Below are 26477 nucleotides of genomic sequence, written 5' to 3'. Positions count from 1 at the left end.
AATGTCTTGGTCACTAACTCTCAACTGATTAGACACATGATGGCACTGGCTTGATTGTCTCCTACAAACCTCCTCTGATGCACTGTCTGAAGGAGTGTCCTCAAAGTTACTAGTCTCTAGAGTATTACCATCCATATCCTGTGAATCAAATCTAAAGCTCATATCAACATACGGAGTATCAAAAACATTAGCATTGCTGTCCAACTCCTCTATACCCAAGGAAATTAAGTCTTCAAAACTGCCCATTGCATCCTTCTGGATGTCATCAATGCCAATATGATCCTGGGACTCATCTATACACACTGCCAAATATGAAATATCATCAACACATTCCAGCAAGTATGGCCGACTGGATATATGAACAAAGCCCAACATTGGTGTATAAAAACTAATACCAACATCAGACAAGATACTGGCACAAGAAAAGACAACACCATGTAATCTGCTAATCAAATCCATGATAGCACCCAAACAAACACTGCTACCAAAAAGTGTTAAAGATCTCCAGTCAACTGAATCCCAAATGCCAATATAACAATCTCGAGTCCATATCCGTAAACTAGAATCAAATGGTAACTCAAGCAAACTCCTCACCTGAGTAATATGACCAATACCAACTAACTCCACATACCTGTCATGATGAGATAATGAAGTCACACTACTATCTTTTTTCACCTTCAGCTGGATGAACAAATCATGTGAAGTACTACCAGCCTCAACCTCATGTGATGAAGCATCTAACTGTGTCTGGTACTCTTTCTCAACAAAGTCATGAATGCTCAATGTCTGCTCATCTCTACCAGGTATCTCACCATCCTGCACAACAACATCCTCATAATCATCATCTGAACCCACCACACTGTAGTCACTGGCTGTTGTAATTATACCATCCTGAATACCTGTGGCATCACCCTTTGACGACCTGTAAACAATTGTCTCAATTTGAGTATCAAGTTGACCGTTACTATCAATCTGTGTAATAGCCCTTCCCACCACCTCTTGTGGTAGAGTAGAATCTGAGACCTCTACCTGGCTATCAGCTAGTTTCTCAAACTCCTCATGCAAGTTCTTGGGAATTGTGTCATCTTTCCTGTGAGAAAATTTGCGAAATAGAAATCCAGTCAACTTATCCACCTTAGCTGGGTCAGATAACATGTCATTCATTATACGGTGGTTCTCAACCAACTGTTTAGACATGTCATGGCTTATTTTCATAAGTTTATCTCGAATGTCTAAATAACCATCCTTTCTACTGTTTTGACTCTGGCTATCAATTGTCCAAGATCGTTTCCTCTGAGACTCTGTACTATACCTGTCCATTCTGGATAAAGTAGAGTGTAACCCCAATAGGATATAACTTCTTCAAACACCAAGAAATAACATGCAAATGATTAGAAGTATCATGCAACCATAGATTTGGACATATAACTGATTAGAAGCAACATGCAACCACCAAATTATGACATGCAAGATCTGGGGTAGTTGTCAAAACTAACATGCAAGATCTGGGTAGTTGTCAAAACTGACATGCAAACTTCTACAACCACCAAGTTCACCAAGAACTAACATGAAAATGATTAGAAGTAGCTAGCAACCATAGATAAAACTGATTAGAAGCAACATGCAACCACCAATTTATGACATGCAAGATCTGGGTAGTTGTCAAAACTGTCATGCAAGATCTGGGTACTTGTCAAAACTGAAATGCAAACTTCTACAACCACCAAGTTCACCAAGAACTAATCATGCAAATGATTATAAGTAGCATGCAACCATAAATTTTGACATGAAACTGATTAGAAGCAACATGCAACCATAAATTATGACATGCAAGATTTGGGTAGTTCTAAAAACTGAAATGCAAGATCTGGGTAGTTGTCAAAACTGACCTGCAAACTTCTACAAATCCTCAGGCTGGCAAGATCATGGCTCTGATACCACTAAAATGTCCCTTTTCTTATTTTGTATGATATTTCCAACCTTTAATCAGATCTTTAAAATCAAACAACTGATATCACAAAGATCCACCAAATTTTTTAAGAAACCCCAAACCGGGTATGTCGAAAATAGTGCCAAAAAGCTTCACAGCTTCACCTGTTATTAATAAATCTGAAAGTAGACATTTTTACAGAAATTTGAGCAGCATAATAGCCTATAAAATGTCATTTCTAGATCTATATAGCCTTTACAAAACAACTCACAAATGCAGGACAAAAACTATGCTCATCGGGCTCCCGAAATTAACACAGAAATGCCCGGAAACACCACAAAAACACTAATAAACTATCTCAGAAGTTTAATCACATCCCAATACATATATTCAGCTCTATTTTAACAGCTTAAAGTTTAAAATACAGCAGCAACCAAAACTGATATGAAATGCTCAACTGAAAACACCAAACTCATGCAAAAAACCACACCCAAAAATCCACAAATCTACACTGTTCAGCACAAAGGCAAACTCTGTATGAGCATGCACATGGAATGGCTTCAAACTCCCGTTCTTAGCCTTCCTGGAAACTTGCAAACTCCCGTTCTTGGGTCTCCCTAGAAACCTACAAACTCCCGTTCTTGGGTCTCCTTCTCCACAGGTTTGGCAGCCTCTGAAGAATAACAAAGAATGAGCAAAAATCAAGTTCTAGAATGAGCCCAAAATGCCTCCAAACCCCTTAAAAGAGGGCATAACTATAACTCACGTCCAAGAGAGGTTAATGAAACTTATTTTAATAATAATTTTCATTTATTAGTCCAACGGTTTCCAAAGATTAACCCCCTTTTTCCGAAACTTCACTTTCTTGGGCCTGCCTGCCTTAGCAAAGATTTTCTTTTTTAATTACTTGAAAAGGGGACATGACAGATTGGTTTAGTTTCACTTGTTAAAAGATTTTTTCTTTTTTGCAATTTTTTAATTTTTTAATGGATTTAAGTATGATTTGGGAGTTCATTTTAAGCACTAAAAAGAAGTGTGTATGATTTTGCTTCCAAAAAAAAAATGGCCAAGATCTCCCACAAGAAGAAGAAGAAGAAGTAGGTGGAATAAGAATAATATAGACAAGAAGAGGAAGAAGAATTCCAAGTGCTTTGTCCACCTATAAGCTTGAAAATTCTGCAAACACTATGAGATAGACTATGAGTTCCTTTGTCTTCTTCATGCTCATGTGGACCTACAAAACCAATTTATACAATCCTACCAATCACAAAAACAAGAAAAATTAGCCAAAATTAGCAAATGACATACAAAACTTGACTAAAAAAGCTAATGAAGATGACCCATGCGGGGTCCCACTAGGCGTGCCAAAATGTATATGAGCAATGTTAGTATGCTAATAGAAACCAAATTTAAATAAAGCTTCTACAAACTAAAAAAAATTCATAAAATTCAAGATAAACTAAGATGAGCTCTCAATTGAGAATATTAGTCATAAATGGACTCTCTCAATAAGAAGCTCTCTTGTTGAGTGGCTTTGTCTAAATAGATAGGATGTATGCTCAAGCTTATGCTTCAAAAAGGGGTTCAAATGGAGTTGGAATTTGGGTGTGAGTGCATGGTTTTGATGTAAAATGGCTTCTTAAAATGGCATTATGACTTTACTTCATGGATTGTGTTGTTTTGCAAAGGGGAAGGATCCAATTTATAGGCAAGAGGCTTTAGGGATTGAGGGCTAAGATGAAAGGATGGGGAAAAGCTCATGGAGGGCTCAGATTGCATGAGAGGAGAGCACATGGATTGTGCTTCCTTACAGCCAATCAGGGAGTGACACATGTCACAAGGTGAGAGGATGGAGGAAAGGGGAATGATGAGTCAACAAAGGAGGCTCAAGGGATAAAATCTTCATAAAGACCCTCATAATGGCTTGTAAGAGCAATAAAAGGGCTTGGAAGAGTCATTTATGGCCTAGTGGGCTTCATAAAGTTTTATGGTTGGGATATTTTGAGGGAGATGAGAGGAATTTCGACTTGGGCTTGATTAGGAAGGTTTTAAGCTTGCTTAGGCTTGTGCAAATGATTAGAGGATGGATTAGGATGGTTTAGGATTAGCTTAGGGATAGGCAAGTGGATGTCATTTAATGAGGGTGGGTGAAGGAGGAGATATTTGTTAACTTTGGCTTGGGTTAGTAAGTCTTAACCCATGTTTAGAGAATGTGACAAGGTTAGGAGGGGATTAGGATTAGGTTTAAAGACATCTTCTAGAAGAGTCTAGACTTTGGATGAGGATAAAGACTTTCTAGAATAGTCTAGAACTTCCTAGGATGAGGATAAATTAGATTTTTAGGGGTAGGAAATGATGGGATTAGCCTTTAATCAAAATTAAAGAAGGATTAGAATATTTTGGAAGAGGTTAGTGGTCTTAAGAAAATTGGCCAAGTTGTGGGCAAAAAATAAATTTTTTATTTATTTTGGGTTTTTTGGTCAATTTATTAATTAAATAATTAATAAATAAGGAAATAATGTTTAAATAAGATTTAAACATTTTTGGGAGGGATTCTTTAATTAAATATTTTAAATTAAGATAAAGGGATTTAATGGCATAAAAATAAATAAATAAATTAAATAATTAATTAATTAATAAATGATGATGTCATCAGGGACTTTTTTTCAGAAAATAAAAATATTGTCGTTGTCGTTGCACTGAAAGATCGATCTGTCAATGCCTAATACAATCACTAGACTTATAGAACATATGAGGCATTTTGACAATGTCACAAATATTGAAGGGGTACTTTAGTGGTTAGTCCAACACACACACACACACACACACACACACACACACACACACACACACACACACACAATGCTTTGCAACCATATTTATTGATATCCTTTGAGGTCCTTTCTTTGTTGTCTTCTTATAATTTTGACAAATAGATGTTTTCTCAAGTTATACTGGACTATTATGGTTTTATATTTTCAAAAATATTCTCTTGAGATGTTATAATTAACAATGATTGAAATGTGATGTAATGTATCACTTTAATAATCAAGCTTTACATGGATAATTATCCATTATTTCTAATTTATAATTAGGAGTGATCTTGACTCTAGATATAGATACATAATGCTTGGGCAAGTAGGTTTGATTAAAAAATGGCTAGATTTTTATAAGCTAATAAGGCAGAATGGAAATATATCTTGTTAGACTTTTGCCTAAACTTATGACAAAGCCTATGCTTTTTGTCTTTCTATATATTTGTCAGCTAGGCATGACTATGATTTGATATAACTATTATGGTTTAATATTGCAAGACTGGATAAATGACAACTCATATAACGTGGTGAAACTGAATAATTAACTAATACTAGAGTTAGTTACACTCGGCCTCTAATCATTAATTAGAAGGTAATTACTATGATTTAGAATGAATAAATAATCACTGTTGTTTAAAGATGGAAGACCTGATTTATGCTGACAACTAAAGGTGAAGAAGTGATAAAATAATGAGGGAATGAAAAGACGTATGTTCGTTATTACATTGCAGGTATGAAAATAGGGAATGAGCAAAGCTTTGAAGCCAAAACATCAATGATGGGTTAATTTGGTAATGGATTATACAAATATATTTTGAAGGTTCATCCAAAAACATTAAAGATTGTGATCAATATTGTAATCATCATTGTAATTGTATTCTCTTGGCAAAATGGTAAGGGTTCTAGAATTGTAATAAGTCATGTATATAATCTAACTTCTAAAAGCAAAAGTTAGGAAATAAAATTGCATACTTTATAAAATACAAATAAAATTGGAAATGAGGGCATCCTCATATGACAACCCCACAATATTAAGTCAAGACATGTAATCTTTTAAGGTGCAAATTGACTTGAGGTTTTCTTATTTTGAATTTGTTAATCTCAATCTGTTTAGTTGGACCAAACTAAAATTAGAATTGTAGGTTTTTTTTGTTTTTGTTTTTTTAAGATCTGGGCATAGATCTACCTGATCTAATCAAGCTTGAAAATGTTAAAAATGTTGGGTCCAAGGAAAATGAGAATGCATTTTTTTAATTGATCTAAATTAACCATTTAAATGTCATTAGCTCCCTTCTCTTTATTTATTTGTATGACGATGACAATGAATATTAGGTGACCCTTGTATTTGTCTAATTTTTGTTTCCATAGATTTTGATCCATTTTGCTTTGGCAGAAGATTATGTAACATATTGCTTTGGCAGATGGCCCCTTCATCTTCCATGGCTATTTTTGCAATGTTAGTTTCCTTGGATTGTCATGTTGTTGATAATAGAGTTCCTAGTTGTTTCTAATCGATTTTTTTGCAATTGACAATTTGATTTTCACACAATTTCCCTTCATGTACAAATCTGGAATGCTATAAAAAAAAATTTCTAGTAATTTTTATCCATACTCAATAGTGAAGAGACTATTTCCTTCTTGCTCCACACTCTCACTATATTGAAACCAAATTTGCAAAAATAATCGTCGTTCTGCTATATTTCAAGGGAACTGTAATCATAATCATTCACAAGCAAGAGGTCAGATTCGATTGCTTCTCATTTTTTTGACCACAAACACTTGTTAACTCTATTATCTTCATCGCTAAGAATGATGTTCATTTGAAATTTGTGACCACACAACTTTTGTGAAAATTCGTGCCTCAACTATTTTTGCAATCGAAAATGAATGGAGTTCATATGAAATTGCAGGCTTATGCAACCTATGATCTCTGTCATAATAATGGATTTGAATTTTTTATCAAATTGGCAAAAAGAAAATGGGAATAGGAATGGGCATTTTCTATTCCACCTATTCTACATATTTAGGTGGAATAGAAATTGCTCATTTTGAAGTTAAAATTGGAATACATATCCCTATTTTCAATTCCTATTTTACGCACCTAAACAAAGGATTAAATTTGTTAGATATTTACAAATGCCTATTCGGTCTAATTCCCATTGCCAAACAGACTCTTAGCTTAAGCTTGGGAATCCTCTTTAAAAAAGTAAAAATAGAAAAAAGAGTATTATATTATATTTAAAGAAGTCTATATAATTGAAAAGAGATAAACGGCCAATATAGTCATCACACTCTAAGCCTAAGCTATGGCTTCGAGGGGGAGCCGACGTTTTGTATTTGTTGCTCCCGCCAAATTGATCTGACCTTGAACTCAGCTCTACGAAACAGAGTGGCTGTCTCTTATCTGGCGAGTACATATTGTTTTATGATAATTCGGCGCTCCACTCGATTCATTCTCCAGACTTAGCACTTGGAGCTTCTGCAGCTTCGACAAAATCGGTGAGTCCAGTTTATTAAATATTAAATATCCAACTGATACTATAGTTTATGTAGAAAATTTGGTGTTTCATTTTGATCGTCTACGACAGGATCAAATAATTTCAATTGTAGTGTTTCGACACATGGCTCTGTACTTTTCCATGGGAAGCCGACAACTGAGATTGGGCATGAAAAACCTTAACAAATAGCTGACGAAAACACTTATTTCTTTTGTGATACGATTTCAGACAAATCGAGTTAGGAAATGTTCTTTATAATGATATAGGTTATTCAGCTACTGTGGGTTTCAATGCTATAATCATGATGTGTGGTACAAAAATATTGGAAATTGGTCGTAGAAAGCTCGGTGACATTCTGGTTGACGTAAGTTTGAAATCTTGCTTGGCTTCTTGAGCTCTGTTTCAGCTATGCAAATTGAGGGTACACAGATTCTATTTCTAGTAACGAAGCTCTAATGAAATATGTGACTCGTCAAACTCACGGTTGGAGGTAAAGCATAGCAAGCCATTCTAAGATTCAAAGTTTTGAGAATTAATTTCTACCCATGTTTTCAATAATAATTGTTATTGCCTTCAATCTAGAAATTTCATTGAGAGGATGATGTATGTGTTACAAACTTACAAGCTAGGGTTGTTGTTGCACCAAAAGATTGACTTGTTAATGCCCAAGACAATCAATAGTCTTATAGAACCATAGGAGGTGGCTAAGCCATGTTTTGAATCTTGTGAAGAATGTTGGCCCACTGCCAACAATCCTCCTCTGAGCATCACTGACTACATCTTGAATGGAATCAAACAAGCGAGCAAGCTTTGATACCACTTGTTAATAGCTAGGGTTGCTATTACACCAAATTATTGAATTGTCAATGTCTGATACAACCAATAGTTTTATAGAGCCACAGGAGGTAGTAATGCCATGCCGCAAACTTTGTGAGGGATGTTGGCGCATCGCCAATAATACTAGCTTCAAATCCTGCCAATAGGGTAGTGCACAACTTAGAAAAGATGCCACATAGTTGATGAAATTGAGGCCAAGGATAGTGGATTTGGGTAGTAACGAAGGGTACTTTGTAATGTTAGAGATGGGTTACCTTGGGTATGCATGTGGCATAGGCTCAATTCTATACTATATGAAGTGAAACTTCAATCTTTAAATTTCATCGATGAGGAGGATGTGCAATGGGCGATTTAGGTTCAAACCTATTACATCCCAATTTTTGACCTAATTTAAAATGTTCATATAGCCGTTGAGGTTCACATGAAGTTAGTTGACAGATAAATTTGTTATAACCTTGTGAAATGGTAAGATGGTTAGTCGTTATAATTTCATATGAAGATAACATGCTAGTTGATAATTTATCACAAATTCATGGAGTTGAAAAGGTGGTTAACTATTATGATTATTTATGATTAAATAACTTGTTATGGTAATATGATTTAACTGTGGAGAATTTCCTTATAGGAAGCACTTTAAAGGGGTGAAAGCATTGTCAAAAAAGAATTGGGCACAGGAGCATCGCCATCACTAGGCAAATTGGTATGAATTGTGAATCACCATAGTTGAGGACCTAGTGACTTGAACATCAAGATACAATCGATGGAATCGGATGAGCTATTAAATAATTATTTAAAATATTAATTATTTTAATTAAAAAATTATAGGTACCTTAAAGGTTTTGAATGATCTTTCACCATATTATTTTAATATATGTTCACTGATAACAATATATACCTATGTACATACACATAGATATAAATATAAAGTGACACCATAATATTATTTTGTTTATAATATAATGATGCCACCTTGCCAATATATCTACATGTATGTAGATAGATATAAACCATAATTATTTTTGAATTATAACCTTCAAATCTTTTTCCATCCTTTTTATTCTTTTCTTGTTTACCGATTAAACACTCGGGACATTTATTTGGCATCCAAGAGCCAAGACATTTCTTTTATGTTAGGGCTTCTTAGAAGCCAAAGAGACTTATTATCTCATTATATATAACGAATTCAAGGGAGGTGGAAGACATTCATATATTTCAAGCACTCGACTCCCATTTTATTACCCGTCTTCTTCCATAAATCCAATCACATTTATCTTAGCACCGATATGTAGTGTTCCTTTACATGATTTATTAGTTATACTGATGTTTTGTAATTAAACGTGAGCAATCTTTATACTAGTATTTGTGTTCAGGATCTCTCCTACAAGGAGTGAGGCAGAATGAGTAAGCGTCTAGCAAGACATCAGCTTTCTTCCATATTATATCAGGTTATGTGGATAACTGGAACCCAAGTAATGTAATATGTTTTCCTTTATTAGTTGTTATTGCATTCTAATTATACAATAGTAAGCTATAATTTACAACATGATGCAAATCATTTTACTTAACATCATATGATTGACCTTCTCTAATTAGAGTTCTTTATGGCAAGTAAATGCCAAGTAACCATGTTATGAAATCTTGATTTGTTATGCCATCGGAGATTAAAATTTAAAAGATATTTTTTTGCAAGAACACATTATTCAAATCATAGATTGTGATAAGCTGGAACCATATAATATTCATAAATAAGTTGAGGATCAGCGGACAGAGTCGATTGCTTTGAGATTTGAACACATAGGACTCACTCGACTATATAGCCAAGGAAAAGGGTGAAGAGGTGAGAGAAAGGAATCTGCATAACATGAAACAAAATTAGACGTGATATAATAATGTTTGTTTTTAAAAGGAATCATTTAAAAGCTCATGCATGATTATGTTTATTGTATTCTCCTGTTGTCAAGTTGAGTGGTGTGATTAGATACTAGGATGCTCAGTGGCCGGTAAGGTGTTCCATGTCTATTTTGAGTAGGGAGGGCCTTTCTCGTTAGAGATTGTGTGGGGATTAGTTTTGGTCCAAGGTTGGGTGGTTTAGCCCCTGACAATGTTTCCCCTCTCCACAAGATGTCAGGACATGCATTTGATAACGATAAGTTGAGCATTCAAACATTTATTGGTAACTGGTATTTTTACTTTTATGATATTTATACAAATAGAAGGTATGATGGATTAAGTTATATTGTCGAATTCAATTATTTCTTCTGATGTAAGCAACCTTTCTCGTCAATGTAATTGGTGACCAATAGTTTGGATGAATTTCCAATTGAATATAGAATATATCTATAGGATTGTTATTTCAGTCTTTCTTTTATATGAATAGTGAATATGAACATATCTTCTAATCTTATGTTATTGCCACAGTTAGCAACAGGAAGAAAAAGATTGATCCAATGGTAATTGATGCCCTAAATGAAAGAGTGGTATCTGAAGCCCTAAATGATACAGTAGTATTGACACCTCAAATGATACAATGGTATTTGATGCCCTAAATGATCTAGTGGTAATTGATGCCTTAATTGATATAGTGGTATGTGATGCCCTAAATGATATAGTGGTATTTGATGGTAATTGTGATTTGATTTTGATATAGTGGTATTTGATGGTAATTGTCAATTTATCCTAAGTGATATTTGTGGACTAATTTGGGTGATTGCAAAAGTACCCCTACATTGATTTTTTGGTTCAAATTCTATGGTCTGTAGATTTTAATTTAAATAGTAAATTTATTGATGGTATTTTCAGATGTTGGTTATGAGTTTTCCATTTAAGTATTTATAACTGCTAATCTCATTCACATGAACATAACTGATATAACTATCTTCCTATGAAAATGAAGTAATAACAATATTTCTTCGATATGTTAGTTGTTAGTTAAGAATCGGGAAAAGTGGATGTTACAAAACCCCTAATTGTGCTAAGGTGATCTGTAACCCATAATGCATGACATAGAGTTGGTGAAATTAATGCCAAGGACATAGTGGTGTTGGGGAGTATTGAAGATGGAGTATTTTAGAAACATGTGATATGGATTCAACTCCATCCTTTTCCATGTGTTTTCATAGTCTTGGGTTTAGCCGTAGTAAGGTGATCCATGGTTTCATTCAACATCTAAGGAAGCCTATAGTTCAGTGTTGGACCCTGTGCAAGTATACTACAAACAACTTTTGAAAATTTATTCAATTGTTTTTATACACAAAATCAGTTCCTATTTCTCTTTTCCAAAAAAGTTTTCTTGCACTAGAGTCAAAGTTTTCATATCTAGACAAAATCGAGGTTGATCTGGTTATGTTACGTTACAATGGAACTTATTAATTATTAGTTTTCATGTGTTAATTCCTCTAAGTCATTTCATCTGCAAAACTTTACATTTACATACAACTATAAAGAGTTTATGATTTCATTGGTTTTAGAAAGACAATTGGAGCATTTCTTCCATTTTGTTCATATCATAACATATTTGTTAACTTTTTAAATTTAGCCGCTATGGACAATGTCTATGTTGATATTCCAATTGTAGAATCTCTGCTTATGTATTTGGAGGAAGTGAATGCCCGTAGACTGTTTCTCATACTCCTTTTTAATTCTTTTCTAGATGGACCATATGTTGACGCAAAAGCTTAAAGTGCAAGGCCTTCGTCATGAGCTGGCTAAATGTGGTCTTGATACTTCTGGATATAAGCCTGATTTGGTAAGTATTTTCATCAACTGTAATTACAAGTAGGTGGAGCTGATGCAATTATTAGGTCATCTATCTAGTTGGTTGTAAGATATAGTCACCCAAGCTATAGGTCATTTTGTTTTTCACAATATATTATAGAGATTAATCTAGACTTGGATCAAAAACTCTAGAAAGTGAAGACACATTTAGACAGAATTTATTTTGACATTAAAAATCACCTAATCAATTTGCAGGTAATCGAACTTAATGAAGCTATTCGAAATGACTTAAAGGATGACAACATGTCCAGTTCCAATATTAATATTGCTATTGTTACAAAAGCAAATGACACAGACCCATACAAAAAATACGAAGATATATATAACAAAGTTGGTACAAGGGCTACAGCTAAAAGGGACTCAAGTATTTGCTCCCTAGATAAAGAGAACAAAGATGGAGCTATTCCTAAAAAACATAAACTTGAAGATGTTGGGGGCAAGACAAACGAAGGTGCTGACAACAAGAGATTACAGGGGATAACTAGAAAAAAATTGACTTCCACATTGAAAGATGAAGATTGTAACATCAGGTTATTCTACAAGTACAAATCAGCTGAATTTAATCTTCTAATTATCAGATGAGATATATCTAAACTAATATTGAAGTAAATCTAAAGTTTTGAATCCATTTTAATTACTGAATATCAAATTTATTCTAATGTTTGAGAATACTGAATTTTAACCCTAATCTAAATTATTGTAAGAAAAAATCCATCTAATTAATTTATGTTACATCTAAATACATGGAAAGAATCTTTCAGTTATATACATATATAAAGAAACTTAAATAAACAAAGATACATACTGATTTTCTTGAGAGACTCTTCCAATTAATTGACCAAGCTCTGACTTTGGTGAGGGGAGAAGCATTAACATAGGCTTAACTTCCCAACCGTGGACCTTTTTACTTATCCCCACAAGTTCTAATTAAATAGAATGGCCCTCCCTACCCTGAGGTCAGGCTTGCGACGTTCATTGATCCAGTCATCGGAGTACTCAGGTGGGTTGAGGTCCCAACAGCTATTCGATTGAATAGCTAAAGTATCAGGACAACAACATGATCATTTTGTTGTGGCATGAATGCCCTTTTATCGCCCTGGCCAAGGATTCCAGAGGTGGGTTTTGATAACCCGATCTCCACCGCTCAGCTTGACAATTAATTATCAAAGTGGATTTACATGAGCTAATCAAATTATTTTGATTAAAATTAATTATTGATATCTTTCTTGTTTTTCTTGTGTCAGGTTCATCTACACCTCACACCATCAACAGATCTTTAGATCTGTGATTCTTCGGTGCCTAAACTCGTTATATCTTATTCATAAATTTATGATTTTGCATTCTCAGACTTTCCTTGGTTTTCAAAGTTGATCATTATTACTGATTTTTGTTGATTGAGGCAGAACAGTTCATGACACAATTCTACAGATTCATGACACGGGATGATAATGGTATAGTTCTATATTCAAAGTATTGTTGATTGAAGTGGTAATATCAGACAAAAATGAGATCAGAAGTCTTAATACTATCATTGTTAAACAAATATTTACAAACTCTGTTGGTTTTTCTACAATCATGATGAGCACAAGTGTAATATTATGACTCCATCTTTACACATAACTCCTTCACTCTATTTCAGCCCGACTCAGAAGGAAAGAAGACATAAAAAGATAGAAAATCATGAGCAAAGGAAAATAATAACATTTTTAATACACCGTTACTTGTCTTCAGTTTACTGAGCACCCTGCTTGTGAAGTTTTCAACGTAAGCTGAATCTCGACTCTCAGAAAATGTGTAAGATTGGCTTCATGTCTGCTCAGATAAATGATTTCGTGGTTAATCAAAATGAGGTTGCAGGTGGTGAATGTTTGGCAGGAAGATTGAGGGATCTAAATGGCAGAGAGAGAGACTTTCACTTATCACCAACTCAGATTATTGATAGACAATAGCTGAGACCATGGTGAGAGCACGAACAGGCGGGAACATTTTTTACCGTCCTTTGAAAATGACAAAGGCAGTATATAAAAGATATTGGTCGACCTTTCATCTCCTGCCGTTACAAGATTGAAAAATGATTGAGATTCCCATCGATTGGAAATATGAAACGTTGGGATAAAGGGTGAAATTTTTTATTAATATAATTTAATGTTATATTATTATTTTTGTTAGATTATAGTTAGATATATTCAAAGTGACATTATTGTATTATAGATCCCAATATAATAGTGCCACTTTGCAATAATTTAATTGTGATTCTAATCAAAATAATGATATAATATTAAATGATATTACTTATTTAATAAATAAAGGTAAGAATTCTTTTTATTTAAATTAATAATTTTGTATTATTTTAGCTCATGTAACTTTCCACTTTGAACTTTAATTTTCAAGCTTAACAACCTTGCCATGGCGTCTTTTTGATCAAACCTGATATTCCTGATAACTAGGTCACATGATAATCCCATTCCGGCTGACCTCATTTCATAATGCTTCCCCTCCTTCTCGAGTCTTTATCCTGCAACCTTCAAAACAATCATTCTCGCCAAAAAACATCAATTTCATAATTCATAATTTGCTTAAATAATATCGTTAGGAATTTCATCATAAATAATAACTGATTGAACAACGGTTAAAAACTATATTCGTTTCATATGAGCATAAAAACTATAAAATATATTCATTTCATATGAACACAACGACTATAAACTATATTCATTTCACATGAACACAACGGCTATAAACTATATTCATTTCATATGAACACAATGGCTATAAACTATATTCATCTCACATGAACACAATGACTATAACTACCATGATGGAACAACAACTAACTTCACATGAACATGAAAATTTATTTTGGTTCAATGGCTATTTTTAACTAAAGAGAAATTAGGGCAAAAATTGGAATGTAACAAAGATGAACTAGATTCTTCCAAGCACAAAGAAAACAGAGATATCAATGAGATGACTGTTGACGAGCTTCGGCAGGAGCTTTCTATGCATGGATTATCAACTTCTGGAACTAAAAAGGTTCTTGTTGGAAGACTTGGTAAAGCTATGGACAAAATGCCATTTATAACCACAACAGATGATTCAAGCACTTCACAAGATGTGAAAGGTAAGGGCAAATTTTCAAAAGCTGAATTAATGAATTTAGTTCAAAAACAAGTTTTAAATCTCTATAATGTTCTTATTAGCTATTTTTTACGTATGATTATTGTTTCAAGGATTTTTGTTTTGATGATGAAATCAAATTTCTGTTGGTCAGGTAAGAGTTGCATGTTGGATATTTATATGATCTTTGAAGTGTTTTTGCTATCTGTAATGGAGTAGTAAAGAACTTAGACAGAGACTTGTCATTATTGCTACTGCAAAATTGAATTATTTTTAACTGAGTATAGACCTCAGAACTCTAAATTAGGAAGGGCAGCATTAAAGTTTCAATCATCACATACTTCCATATATAAATGAAGGATTGATGTGCCCCTATTTTAAGCATTGTTATCTATGGAAACATAGTAATGGTTGGATGTTTTTGTGGACGAGTGGCACAAAAATCTCAATTGTGGTTAGACAGACTTAGCTGATGGTTAGTAGTGTTCCTGAATATTCATTGTGTGTTCTTGTAAGTGCTGATTTTTCCAAAATTAGCTCAAAAAATATGAGACTGTAATGCAAGATATATAGAGTGCTAAGATGACATATCTATGTAAAGAAGAAGATAGGCTTGATTTTAATCTATTCATAAGCTCTTCAAATAAGTAGCAAATATAAAATGACCTCTGGTAGAGATATGCTGAGGACATGATTAATTATTGGAATATATATTGTAAAGCTGCCCATTTCATGGTCTCACTAGGTTTTTTGTTTGTTGCATTTGATTTGTTATTGTATTCTAGGGAGTTCCAATACCTAAGGGTAATGTATTGTGCATGGGTCAGTGATCTTTCCATCTCATTTTTCTTTTACTTGTAAAAGTAAATTGGCTATATCTCCTGTACACATGCAAAGATTATATATTGATTCTTTCTCAGTATTGATTATATTGCTGCGCGACATTTGTAATTTCAGAGACTCTCTTGATTGCCATCATAAGACTTTAAAAGATAGTGGTTGGTTGCATCAAGATCTCTCAGGGGATGTTAGATTTCATTCATAGTATAGTTGGGGTGAAGTAGGGCTGCCCTTTGTCTCCTACTTTGTTTGGATTCTACATTGATGGGCTAGAGCAGTTCCTTCAGGTGCACTCCCTCCCTTGGGATGATTGTTTCTTATACCAGGTTTTTATTTCTATCTTGCTCTTCCTAGATGATGTGGTCCTAATGGCCTCTTCGTAAGGCTCACAAAGAGTCCTTGATGGTCTCGCTTCTTTCTGCGATTTACAACAATTGATGATGAATTTGAGTAAGACCAAGGCGATGTCTTTAGTTGTCTCAAGACCTCTCACCGCCACTTCTTATTTTAGGGCGAGGAGATTGGGATTGCTTCTTCATACACTTATTTGGGAGTCAAGTTTTCAAATTGGCAGGTCAACCTTGTATCAAAAAGGTCTATGGCTCCTTGACACTTGTTTAAAGACAATGCTTCAAACATAAGTTCTAGGACAACATGTCTAACCTAACTCTTATGGACATTTTGATTAGACTGATTGCGTTCTATACTTCAATTGTTTGGGGGTCGTCCTTAATGGAGTAAGATTGGGCTTTAGTGGAGCATGTCCAAACTCTTTTCCTTAGGTGTATTATCAAATATATTGAGTCTACTCTACACAACCTTGTTAAGTTCATCCACGATGCTTCGTTGACTCCTTCGAGGGACATTACAAATATTCATACCTAGCCTATTGCTCTTTTGAGGGTATTGCATGTTCTGATTCCACCGATTGGGCTTGTTAGTTCACTCACTCCTCGACTCTTCTTGGCTCTATTGGGATTAATATCGATTACCTTCCCCCTTTCCACTATTCCCTAGATGCCCTATCTCATCTGTTGCCACCTCGACAAGAGTTGGACATCCATATCAAGATGGACATCTATAAATGAAATATTCTTACTTCTTGCGCTGTCATCTTGAGGGGCCTCACTCGAGAATGATATTCTATGTAGAGCACTTTCTTGAGTTATTGGACACGATCATTGTTTGCTATCGTACCCATCTCATGGTTGGTCTCATGCACATCGTAACACGCTTGGCTTTTTGGAGTGGCTTTACTTAGACTTTGTATCCAGATTGACCATTATTTGCCTAGGGAGGATACAATTTTCCAACTTTTTCATTAGGGGGAGGTTAAGACATAAACTTCATTTTTTTGTGCCCCATGTACTATGAGATCAGAGGGAGTCTTTATGCCTTATTTAGGTTGGGTTAGTCTTTCCCAACCTTTTTCAGATATACAGACTAGACATGCCTTGTAATCTATCTTTAGGAGACATGGAGGCTCTGGGACCTTACTTTAGCAACAACTTTTCCCCTTGAGGTTGCATTTTGATCAACTCGTCACCTCATTCTTTATAATGGTTCCCCCCATATGGGGTAGCAATTAGGGGATGGATATTTGGGTCTCTTAGGGATTTTTACCTCGTAGACCTTCTAGTTATCAATATCCTTCTAGTGCTTTTAGGGCCCCTCGAAGTTGGCATGGGATTTTCTCTCCTAGGGCTTATTTGTAGGTTCTAGACTTTTTCCTGGTTTGCTCAGAGTAGCTAGATGGGTTGTTTGGTTTAGTGGGTTCTTCTTACTCTAGTTCTTTGCTTTTTGTTCTATCTTTTTTCCGGATACAGTTTGGTGTTCGAGCTATATGCTATGTTACTTCTTTGTTTCAAGTAGTCCCTTGGCCCCTTTTGTTGGACATTAATAAATTTATCTTTTTATTTTTCTTATCTTTGTGCTCAATGCACTTAATATATTGTAGTGTAATTTTCATTATCTAGACTAGAAATTTTCTAAAAGTCAAATAGTTGGCTTTCCATTTATATACATCTTTTTCCCAAATCAATAATGTGGGGGGTGACAAGGTTTGAACTCATGCCCGTGGATGATAAAATTAACGATTAAATATTTAACCATGAAATTTGTAATTAAATATTTATAAAATTTCATATATTATATCATAATCTTAAATATATTAAACCAATAATCTCATTGTGATATTGCTATCAAGATTTAACTGTGAGATTTTTGAGTCAAACTCATTGACCCATATTTCATGAGTAGTGATTCAACATGAATCCATCTCTCATGAGTTTGACTAAAAAATCACACAGTTAAATCAATAGCAATATCACAATTTGACTTGCTATGGAAATTATCTCCTACTTATCTAATAATCTCATATTTAATTTAAGTTTTTGACTATTAATTATTTTAAACATATCTTAAGTTTTTATTATTAAATAAAAAATATTATAATTATAAATTTAATATGGTAGTTTTCAAATATTTAACTATTGAAACAAAAAGGAGTCAAGAAATAATGTTTAAATTTAAATATATAATATAACATGTATATATATATATATATATATATACTTTTAAGGCCACTAAATTTAAAATTTAAACATTCATTGGAGGATCCATTTCTGAGAGAGGGAGATAGCGAAACATGATTCTAAGACTTTTGATATTTGATAGCTAGAATGAGGCTTAGTTTCGTAGGTTCTACTTGTAGATTGATATATTTTGATCTTTGAGACTTTTGGATACATGTTTGAGATGTATTGATTTGGATATTTATATTGAGAGACCACGGTTTTGATGTTTGAGACAATTTTTATATAGTTGGAAAACTCACAAAAGGCAAGAACTCGCCAATGCTTGAAAACAATCGGGAAAAACTTGACCAATTTTTGTGAAAAGCTTGGTAAAAAACTTTGGATCTAAAAGAAATTGCATAAATTTGATTAGAAATACATTTTCTTTGCAAAATTTAATCATAAGATGCATCCAATGAATTAGTAACTATAAATTAATGAGAAATAAAAGAAATAAGTTGAGTTTAGATATATTAATGCAAAGTGGGTACAAATCACATTCTCATGAGGAATGCTGACAACAAGAGGCGTGGAAACAAAGTAGTAAATAGTTTCTATATAATTAAAAGTAAATACATCATTATAGTTATATCTTCCTCTTCCCAACTCTAGTAACAAATAATGGAGAGGGTCTAGTCCTAGAAGCTTACTATGGGCGTGACTATTCCTCCTCACTCGGTATCTCTGGTGATGTATGCAGTTTGTTCTCCATCTTGGATTTAGCTCCTCCTAGAATTGGTGATGACTCATCCTCCTCATTTTCCTCAATGTCATCCCATGTGAAACCAAATCCACCGCCCTCCTCCATAACCCACCTCTCCAAATTGGTGATGTCATTCTCTGTAAACAATGGTGGCTACTCTCATTGTAAGGGTTTATATCGTCCAAATCGATTAGACTTGCTACTGCTCCTTGGGCCTTTCTTATGCACAACCAAAGATTATATTGCACAAATACAAGGTCATTAAGACATTTTGGGTTACTTGTTTTTGTTCTTTGTGTGGATAGCCACACATAAGCTCCAATTGTGTGCACAATGGGATAAGCTACAAGGTTGGCATTAGCTTATGAGGGCAAATATTTTGAGATGGACGGGGGAGGGGTATTTCCACCCTGATGTTGCCACTAGCGTTTGGAAAATAAAATATTGAGAAGTTAGAAAACAAAGAGAAAAACAAAACTATAATTTATCAATTACTTCAGATCTAAGTTGTCTGTTTGGATTTGAGCTTGGATGTGGGTTTGAGATTCAAGTTCTAAATTTGTTCAATTTTTTTGCAATGGGTTCAATTTTGTTTAGGGTTCGTTCATACAAAAAAAGTTTATATATATATATATATATATATATATATATATATATATATGCATTTGTTGTGTATGTATATGTATATGTTTATGATATAGATGTATATACATGCAGTAGCAAATAAGTGCATACACCACTATGCTAATAATAAAGCAACATAGCAAAACACACCACCATATATATTAATGTTCTACTCCAAATAACATATGTTTTACCTTTTTGGCCTTTTAAGTGGTCTTTTTTAGGGTTGGATGGTTGGATTGACTAAAATAGACCCCACAAATTTTGAAAAATGTAAAAAAATCCATTTTCGGCCAAATTCAGCCTGGTTCTTGTTGCAGATTTGTATATTCATGATAAAAATGGAAAGAGTTGTGCCAAATTTATTTGATATAATTTGGACAGACTTTGAAAGTATTTGACAAACTTTTGCAAGGATTGGATTAAACTTTGAGGTTGATGTTGATGTTAGTTTTGTACCACTACTTAACATATAGCAATTAAACACTGGATATGGAATATCGAGTCCTCAATTCCTCTCTTGAAAAGATAATACTTATGAAGACATAAGCAAAAACTCCAATGTTCCTCACACTTGTGGATACTAACAAATTATATCAATGTGATTTGTTGGTAATCACGTAGGCGGCCTTACGCTATTTCTTTATGGATAGCTTGGACTTTTGATGAGATGGTGGTGATGATGATGGTTTGATATGAGTTCCAAATGATGTTGATGGAGATGGTGATGGTAATGGGAGGTGTGTATACCAATGATGTTTTTCTTTACTTCCTTCTTCAAAGGTCCAATCACTAAATTTTTTGCTATTCTACTTCCACTCCTATGAATGGAAAGATTAGCAAATGGATGGGGATTGAATCTAATGAAAGTTAACCAGTGGCTCTACCTCCATAGATGCATTGATTCAAGCGAAAAGGACTAGTTCACCACACAAGGCTTCCTAACAAGTTGCTAGGATGCTAGTGGCCTACTTATAGATCCCTATCAAACATCCACTAATACTACCATGCAACTATTCATCTACTCTTAATCTTACTTGGCAATTTCTTGAAATGAAACTTTAACAACTTTGAAATGAAATCTAGTTCTAACTATTGAAAGTAGAAACCATGCAACAACACCAAAACTTCTTAATCATGATGCAAGTCACACCAATGATAAAGAAAAGAAATTTTGGCATTATCTTAGAAACAATTTTCTTCGACCCTTTACAAATGAGAGAAAATGGCCTTATGTAGAGGCCAAAATTTACAATCGACGGTAGAGATAAAGAGGCAAAATCAATAATCCAGATTGGATCCTAGAGACTCTAATTAGGGTTGCTACCCCATCAGCCAATGAGAAGATGCCACCTCATCAAGGGACCAATGAAAAAAGGGAAAATGGCAACCAATGAGAAGGCACCAAAATGGTTGCCAATCAGAATAAGACACTTGTCCTATCCAAGAAGAAAGAGAAATTGCCACTTGGGCATACATCAAATCGTCTTCTAATATAAATCTACCCTTTTCTTTCATCTTTTTAGCCAAGGCAATGAACTTGGCTAGCCTTTTGTTGACTTCCTTCATGGGAGGACAAGGTGTATGTTTCATCTTGAGCTTAGCTGAATTCATCATGCTGCTTGTTTCTTGTAGTGTCTTCTCATGGTCCTCCTCATACTCTCTTGCATATTTGATAAAGGCATTGAGGGAGGCAAGGGTGCCCAAATGTTTCTTTTTGATGGCAACCTTCCTCAACTCATCCAACCTTGATCCCAACTCTGTCTCATTGATTCTCTCCTCTTTGATATCTTCAAAATCAAGTGCCGCCCCAACATCACTCATCATGGTTGAAATGGAAGTGTCCACGGTTGGGCTATGTTGTGCAATCGCATTCTATATTTCCTCAAATATTCTCAATCTAGTAGTCAAGGCAACAAAAAAAGACTCTATTGTACTCAAAACTCCTTCATTAACCAACTTGGCTCTTTCCAAATATTTCTCTGGTAGCTCAATGAATGCCTGTAACTTGGAATAGCTAAATACTTGACTGGAAGGAAATCCTTCCGCTCCTCTTCAAACAATCTAAATTTATCTCTTGTAGCCACTAATGACTTGAATGTTGAGATAAAATAAGGCAATAAATTTTGCTTGTCTTGGATTGTATCATGGATCCAATCCTTGAGTTCATGCAGCCGAGCCGGTATCTCTTCTATGTTGCTCCCATTGTCTTAAGAAAGGGTTGCCTGGTGCAACTGTTGGATAGGCTGGCAATCTCTCCAATATTTGTTCTCAGCTTCCAACTTTATGATCCTTTCATTTGCCTTTCTCATACTTTCTCTAATTGAAACTATGCCCTCCTGGATCTCCTCACATTCCATGTCATTTGTGTTTCTTCTCAAGTTATGCTCTACTATTCGATATTCCTGAGTTGCAATCTCATCCAATGCCTTGCTAATCATTGGTATAGCAATTTGAACCTTTCGGTGACCATCATTGTTGCTCCTAATCACCTTTGCCATTGTTTTTGTCATTTTTTTTTAGTTCTCGCTATCACCCTTTTCCATTAATCCTTGGATGTCCTCAATGGTTCAGGCATTTACTACCTCGCCTATTGGCATAAGTATTTGCCTTAACCATAGTGGTGCAGTGCATCTCCCTAAATTTGGATTTGGTTCAACTAGAAAAGCATCACCAATGGCCTTGGGTGCCTAACTTATTTCCTCAATATCAATCGGTCCATCTTCTTCTCCACTAGTAACTGCCATGTCATCCCCACGTTCGTTCTCTAAGAGAGGAGAGTACTTGGTGCTGTCACTATAACCACTTGATTCTGAATCAGAGCTCACCTCTACCATGGCCCCTTTTTCACTTGTGTTATCTTCTTGGCCTCTAGCCTCAATTATGCTTTCCCTTGACGGTGTTGCATTTTGTCTCTTTGTTGGAGGTTCCTGTTGTTCCTTACTTTTCTTAACCTCCGAGGCTCTCTTCTTGCTTCTAACTATTTTTTGCTGTCGGCTACTTCACCCTTCTGTCCGAATCACTCCACTAGACCTCCCTTTGGCTTTATCTTCTCATAAGTAAGGTGTATTCTCTGACTTTGTAATTTTCTTAAATTTCCATTGTACCATGACTCGGTGTGTAGATCAACTATCCCTGTAACTACCTCCAAGGAAGGATCTTGATGATTGTTCCAATCCACTAGATTTAACTTCATTCCCTCCACTATATCATATTCTTCTCTTAGCACATTTCCATCATCCTCCAGTTGATCGGGAATATCAAGGCCTCTCCATCTAATATATTTCATCATGTTCACTGACAATCTTGAGAAAGCTATCTTTCTCACATGAAAGTCATCCTGGGCATTAGCTCGAAAATCTTTTATATTAGGAACATGTTTAAATGCATTTTCGTGAGATACCTTGATAAGACTGTTAGGATCAAATTCTTGCCTTGCTTTGTACTATCCTAGATGATACCATTCCAATTCTTTCTCTGCAACTACAAAGGCGACAAGATTGGGGCAACTATCATTGCCAATTTTGAATGAGAAGGTAATCCCTGTCTCACCCTTAAGTTTCATTATTCTGTCATAATGCTCAAGTTGTCTAGCCAATTCCATCAAAACTACTTTGTCGGGTGGGTACCTTGGAAGTCTCATGGAACAAATTGTGCTTCCTACTACTCTAATGTATGTGAATTTTGAAAAATGGATGAACCAACTCCCATATTTCTTAATCTTTGCTTTTGCTTCTAATGAGAGCCTCTTAGCAGGTATCCTTTGTAATATCCTTACTATCTTCATGGAAAAGGCATCACAAAACATTTTATAGTCTTTGTTGTTTTGCAAATGAAGCTGTGGATAGCATTCATGCACCACACATTGCCTCGGCCCATCACCAATTACTCCTAAGGACTTAATCACAAGATTTTCATATAATCTCACAATCAGATATAACAGATAGGACCCCCATATAGAATTGCTTTTGATTTTGCATGGTCCTAAGTTGCAATTCTAGATTCTTTCTTATGATCCTAGCCCAATCAAATCTTCTTTTTCTTTTTTTAATTTCATCAATAAAGAAGTACATCCAATTTTTGAATTGCATACCTTGAGCTAGGCCCATGATTCGGTTGAGAAGCACAATGAGATCACCATATTCTGATATGAAATCTGACACGATGAGCCTTGATGATCTGGTAACTCCTTTCTTGCCCTCGTGTAGCCAATCTTGCTTTAGATGAATGAAATAAGCCTCTTGGTTATCCTAAAATGACTTGGCTACCTGATCCATCATTACTACTGTCATACTTTTGTACTGAGGGATGTTAAATGCTTCTTCGATCACTTGTCTGTCGATGTTGGCCAACACTCTCTTCCCTTCATCAAAAATGATGGATTTACTAACCAAATCAAACTTGGATGCACATTCCATGACCAATTTTGGACAAGGCAAGGTAGGAGGGAAGGATGCAACGTGTACAATTCCACTTTTGTAAATCTTCTTTGCCATGGGGGATTATCCTTCCTTTAATTTGTCTTTTAGCTGTATCATGTTTATTGTGCCGATATTGGTATCACTTATTCGCCTCACTTTCGAGAAGAAGGTGGTCTTAAGTATCATGTCTTCCTTGTCTCTTTTGGTATTCGTTCCCTAAGGGTTTTTGCTCGCACTAACATCTACCATCCTAAACACTTATTTCTACCCCTTCATTCTATGTGATATGGACTACCTTTATCGATCTCCAACCTTCTATCTATCAATGGATTCTAACTTATTTTTGCCTCTTCGTTACCTTAGGATGGACTACACTTATATCTCCCAACTTCATTCCTAGGGTGGTCTAGCTTATTTTTGCTTTGCCCAATGTCCTATCATGGAATCTACACTTATCTCTCCAAACTACAACCTATAGATGGTATGATGAAGTGGTGGATGATGAATGCAAGAAGAATATAAGGGAAATGAAACCAAGCAAGAACAAGGAGTAAAATCCGGTTTAGACCAATCTTTAGGTCTAAAATGAATTGAATTTTACCTTTACCAATAGCTGGGCCTTCTTTGAAGTTCGGATCAAACTTTAGGAAATCAAACCTCCTTGCAAAAAATTAGAATTTTGATCTTATTGAAACTGCCCACACTTTGCCAAAAATTAGACTTTTGATCATGTGTTTCCTCCTCCAAGTAAAATCACTCAGATCTGGTGCAAAAAAAATCCCAGCCCTTTGCAAGAAAATTAGTCCTTGAAAAATTGCCACACACATGAAGAAGTTTTAGATCTACCACAAGTTGCCTAGGGCAGAAATTGCAGCCCTTTATGCAAGTAGGAAATTGATGCCAAACAATGACAAATTTGCTCCAAGGAAAAAAAAATTTGCCAAGTCTGAAATTGTCCTCCAAGAGAAAAATTGCCTAGTGAGAGAGCTGCTCTTCCAAGGGAAAATCGCCAAACACATGAAAGCTGAGATGGAATGAGAAATGAAAGAGGGGGAGCCCTCTTATACCACACTTCCTTTACTCCCTCAACCTGGCCGACTAGCCCTGGAGGACACAAAAAATTAAATTAGATCATTATTGGTGGTCCAAATTTAAATGCCAAGCCAAAATTAATTTTTCCTATAGTGAAATTTGCACATTTAATTGCTGGTTAGAACCAAAAATTGTAAAATAAAATTAAGAAAGCCTTGGAGATGTTAAAACTTTTCATTTAATAATGTTTTAGGTAATTAAAATATCATTTAAAATCAGATTTGGCAAGCTAACATCGATTTTTCAATTTTAATTTACCAATCATTTTTAATGTTTTTAAAATCTTCAAGGCAATTTTTTCTAATTTAATGCAAAATTTTGCAATTTAATCCTTTTTTTTTTTTTTTTGTTGATCGGTAAACAGCCAAGGCCATGATAAATTTTATTAATAGCAAAAAGTAACAACAACTTTCTCCGTTCAAACGGGCACTGGTAGGAAAGAACGCAGAAGAAAACCTCCAGTCTAGCCCGGGATCGAAGTCCTATATTATTACATCTCATGAAAGGGGCATACCCCAGTGACCTACATACTATTTTATTATAATTACATTAAGATCAATGTATGGATACACCTTTGACAATTTATCTCATCCATTCTCCATAAATTTGCTGCTACATAAAAGAGGACCGAATTTGTTACATCCAATTTCCATAGAGTTACTTCTATCTTCAAGTGGATCAACCTTGACCGCACCCTGCAACATTACATCTCTACCAAAATAATCTATCCAACTAGCTAAACACCACAGGAAGTTAGAATACAAAAAAAAGTTCTAAATATATTCCTAACAAATAATTTCTGAATCGGATCTCAAATTGACACAGCCAGTAATTACAGTGGGACCAGAATTCTGTCAGATTTTGGAATGCTATTTGAGAAAAAACAAACTATTCTAGCCATATTCCACCTATCAAAGACAAAATACAGACCAAAATTTTGGCTAAATAAAACCTATGTTATAAAATAAGTAACATAGAATTTTGATGTCATACCCATAGATGATTCCAATATAACCATAATCTCCTATACCACCTAAATTAAGCACATAATTATTCTTCCAACATAACCTTCCTCTATGTCTTTAAACCATTACCATAGATAAGAACTTACATAATCAAACCCAGATAGGACAGAGATATGTTAAAACAAATGAACTAGATGGAAATGATCCAGCTAACCCTTCAAACCGCTCCTTACTACACCTTCCATTTAAAATTACAGAGATTCTAACCAAAGAAACCACCTCAC

General features: G+C 34.8%; 1 pseudogene; it reads left to right on the top strand.

Annotated features, from left to right (window-relative positions):
• The first annotated feature begins 11730 nt into the window (after positions 1–11730).
• The window catches only part of LOC149570997 (poly [ADP-ribose] polymerase 2-like), a 98987-nt pseudogene continuing 84240 nt past the window's right edge, over positions 11731–26477 (top strand).

This window comes from Cupressus sempervirens, chromosome 2 (assembly GCF_028749045.1).
Source record: "Cupressus sempervirens isolate cs-2001-9-10 chromosome 2, ASM2874904v1, whole genome shotgun sequence".
In the NCBI taxonomy this organism is placed as follows: Eukaryota; Viridiplantae; Streptophyta; class Pinopsida; order Cupressales; family Cupressaceae; genus Cupressus; species Cupressus sempervirens.
This window is presented reverse-complemented; position numbering and strand designations above follow the sequence as displayed.